Raw genomic sequence first — 4,658 nt, forward strand, 5'->3', positions numbered from 1 at the left:
TATACTAGTTTAACGAATTGTTAAATTATTTTGCAGTGACTATTACTATCCTCCTGTCGGTGTCGTAACGAGTATTGTTTTCGATGGGTGTTCTCGGTAGGGGGGGAGATTCATAAATTACGTCATTTCAAATTAGAGGGGGGGGGGGTCTGGACATCGGATGATGGTAGCATGACGTAGGAGGAAACGGGGTCATTCGAAGCATGATTTTTGGATGATTTTGGGGGGGGGGGGGGGTCAACAATCGTCAAAAATAGAGGACGTAATTTATGAACAGCCCCTAGGGCGCAGGCCGATCGGACGTCCCGGTATCGCTAGGGCGATGCGGTTGAAGCGCACTTGCGCGATCTCCATGCCGATAACTGGCGGGAGATGGCACAGGATCGAGACAACTGGCGTGTACTCGTGTCGGAGGCCAAGACTCACTTTGGGTCGCTGCACCATTAAGTAGTATTACTATCCCATTTGTAATCCCATTTATATGTAGCCCTTTAATTTATATTCCAATAAACATAGCCCTCATTTATGTAATAGAAATGTGAATGTTAAATAATGTTTATCTTGGAAAGGACGATGTCACTTGGTCAAATATTATTTCGGGCCGGTCTGCCGGCGGCGCGGCGCGTCTATCCTCTGCCCGTGGACGAGGGGTGACGTGAAACTATCACCTTCTAACTTTCTTTAAGGATTGTTACTAAACTAGTACAGTTTTAAGGGCTACAATCTGGCTACAATATCACCTGCGTATTGTCGTAAAGGACTTTTTAAATGAGTCTTACATTCGCAAATTCGCGCGCTTTAATAGTCATAAACGAAAAATTCTGCCAATTTATTCTACGTTTTTATGATCTTTCAGATCTAAATGTGATATAGGTATATCCGACTATCTGTTGCTATGCTAAACTATTATCATTTCAAACTTTAATGTACGCAACGAACGTTTACGTTTCCCGACGAGCGAAACGATAACACTAGTTATTTCTGTAGCGGCATACGTCAGATCGTTTACTTTGCGCTCATACGTGGATCTACAGAACTACAGATTTCAAGCATTTTAGTACAGTAGGTACCCTTACCAAGAGTTTTTTCAGCCGTATTCGTTAGGGAGTGCGTAAGCTCACTGAAAGTGCATCTCTCTCCCACCCACCATTATATATGTATATAGGACTACCATAATACAACTTATTTCATCTTAGGTATGCCCAGTAGGTACATATATTGGGCCATCGTAAGCCCTGAGGGACGCAGCTAGTATACGGAGAGATCGAATTTCTAGTAGGAGGTAGCTAAAATTTGGGATTAAAACTAATTTATACTTTACATTTTTACTTAATAAACATAATACAAATCAGCTACCGTAAAATGGGGTGAGTAGGGTCAAAACTGAAATTCAAACCTCGATAACATTTTATTTTTACATACGAAAACTGAATGGTGTATATAATAAGTGTTCCGGACGTTTGTATTTTAGTTTTTATTTTATTTTGGGTAGTTCCATTTCATAACTTTGACGATAAAGAGGAAAACTCACCTCACCCCGTAGTGCCTCGTATTTGGGGTGAGAGGGGTTTTCATACAAAGGTGATTTTCGAAGATTGTTGGATCGTTTTTTTTATTATACGTATTACTAGAGCTCCATTTTAAATTGAAATGCATTATTTTTGTAGCAGTAGCCTTAAAATCCCTTCCCACCCCCCTCTCAAACCTTCTCTCCCCAATCATTTACCCATCTCTCCCCGCGAAACCTACTCACCCCGTTTTACGGTATTATGAAATGTAGCTGACCATAGGTAATAACTTCTTACCAACCGCTTCAGTTGGCAACGGTTTGTAGGCCTCCGCCCAAAATGTATTTTTTTTACCGCGTCATACTCGTGGTAAGGGAAATGATTGCACGTTGTCGAAACAACGTATAGAGGTGTCGAACGCCGCCATAACACATCATTAGAGGCCAGAACCGTTAGATAGATTCACTTAATTCGAATATTGAATTGAATTGAATTTTTAACCGAATACTGATTACGTAGAATTCTGAAGGCTCAGACAGAATAATAAATCTGCGAATAGAACTATTAATTAATAAACGAACACATGAACATTAATCTTGTCTATACACAACTCATCTGTATTTTAAATGTTGTGGCCTCAATGCTGCGATACTTATTACTTAGTATAAATAAACAATAAATATATAGGGCAATTTCATACCGAGCGACCTAATTCCACAGTAAGCTCAGTAAGGCTCTGGTGGTGAATTATAGTAGACGAGACGACCTTTTGGTTGTGAATTTTTTTTTAAGTTTATGCCGAGTCTGAGCACCCTGAGCACTATAAAGATATCGTTTATAGTGCTATACCCAATTTACACACCTCTGCTACGCGTGCCTAAAAGTAACGAACTTCTGAATATATTTTTTTAGGTCCCGCCATGTGTATTTATTGAATAAACCTTTTCTATTTTTCGTATTTGGTAATTGGATTCTTGTGAAATCACTTGAGATTAGGTCTCAAGTGATTTCACAAGAATGTATTTGACGTGATATCAATGAGAAAGTATTAAAAGCAAAGACAGGTATCTTACGAAGAATAACTCGATTATTATCTTAATTAAAATTGTTTGTACTTAATAAAAATAACGAAGCAGATTTTCCGCGTTCTTCCGCTCGACAACTCCTTCTGCGATCAATCAATAAATGTGATTCAGCCAAGTATAAGCAGGAGCCCGATTCAGATATATTTTCTCCATAAATGGCTTTTCCTCCTCACAAAATGTTAGCATGGTTGATTCTTCCAATGTCAAGGTGTATTAGACTTTTGACTTGTGAGGGGAGAATGTTCGGTTACATTTTATTTTTGGCTGGGAACCTTAAACAAACAACTGCCACTAAATACCTACATAACTCAGAAGCTTTTATACAACGGATCCTTAGAGCCTAAGGCTTAGACTCTTGCCCCAGTGGTACCGATATCATACATTTTACTTCGCCAACTTGCGCTTGATGTTTAATTTTATATTCTGATTTGTTTTTAAATCACACCAAGTTTGATAGTTCTGTATGGCAGGAAAAAAATCCGTTGCGGTACCAAAATGCAACTTTTTAAATTGAATCGATGAACGAATAGACATAGTAATAGGGTCCCGTTTGCACCTTTTATACATGAAATGCTGAAAATGGCCTTAAAATAAAATGATTAAAGTTTTATTTTCAAGCCACACGTACAGTAGGTACAACACCGTTATGGTAATCCGATCGATTCTGGTTGGTGCTGGTTCGCATTCATAGAGCGGCATAATCTCATTAATATCGATATATCGAAAACGTGTTGCCGCGTCTATTGGGAGTTGTCGATGGATTCAAGGCCGTTTCAATTGTGGCATTTCCATACGTCCATTTTCGTTGGAGTATTTTAGGAACGTCACTTAAAAGATGTCCTGCTGCACGGAAAAATTCAGCATTTTCACTGCTCGTTCTAAAAATGAAATAGGTAGCATACAAAAGAAACCCTTGCCCAGTGAATGACAAGTTTAGGAGCTCATTTGACGCGACCATGCAGGCGATCAATCACCGGTCGTCGACACCTGCCTTCGCATTACTATTGCTATAGGTCACCAGCATGAGTTGCGTTCTCGCGCGCGACTCCATACTTGAAGTCGCGCAAGATGTATGGCGTCGCGTGCGAGAACGCAACTCATGCTAGACCGCCAGGTAAACTGTGATCTCGACATACTCAACAATTTTAATACTCAGAGAGCGTTTACATTGGCCTTTTAAGCGTTGGACTCCTCAGTGATTGAAATAGTAAAATGGCTACGTGTTGAAGCGACGGTCATCGCAAACCGCCAAATAATTGCCCAACATCTACTTCGTATTCCTGATAGTGACACAACGTGAGCGTTCGTTTTAGAACCAGCATAAGTCTATAACCACAACCATTGGTAACAATCGAAAACCACAGGTATACTGATGGTTCCAACAGCGAATGCTCGCTTTAAACAATTAGGAACACCTGCCATTTTCCCGCATGCCATTATTGTTTGGACGACAGCTTGCACCCTAATCGCCACTAACTTGCCTTATATCGACTGTCGTAAGGGCGATTATTGCGTGGTTAGGTCGGATGTTGCCACCTGGGCCACTCTCCGTAATGGTGCAAACACGTCAATTAAACAATACGCTCGATTGCTTCCTTCCCTTTGTTATACAAATTTGCGGCCGGCAATACTGTGCGAGTAATTAGACGATTCACACCGTACAACTTTGACCATATATCACTGAAAAAAATCTTTAAAAACCCTTTATAAATATATACGGTCAACAGTTAGTTATGTAGTACGTTAATAACTATTAAGCCATGAGTATTTAAATGATTCACCAGACGCGAATACTTCCCTAAAAATAACAGAATTTTCCAAAAATATCGGCTTCTGCCAACTTTTGTTTTATAATAAATAATAAAGCATCTTCACCGAAGTCTGTTAAATCATGTTCACCAAATCAAGCGTTTCTAATAATATTTAATTTAACTTGCTCGGTAATATAAATCAAAGACCGTGCGTCATTTCTTTTAAAACATAAGAGTTATAAAATGTAAAGTTAGAAAAGGTCTGAAGAATTGTTTATAACGTCACGTATTGCTGTCAAGTCGCCTGATGAGAA

The sequence above is a fragment of the Cydia amplana genome, chromosome 12, assembly GCF_948474715.1.
Source record: "Cydia amplana chromosome 12, ilCydAmpl1.1, whole genome shotgun sequence".
In the NCBI taxonomy this organism is placed as follows: domain Eukaryota; kingdom Metazoa; phylum Arthropoda; class Insecta; order Lepidoptera; family Tortricidae; genus Cydia; species Cydia amplana.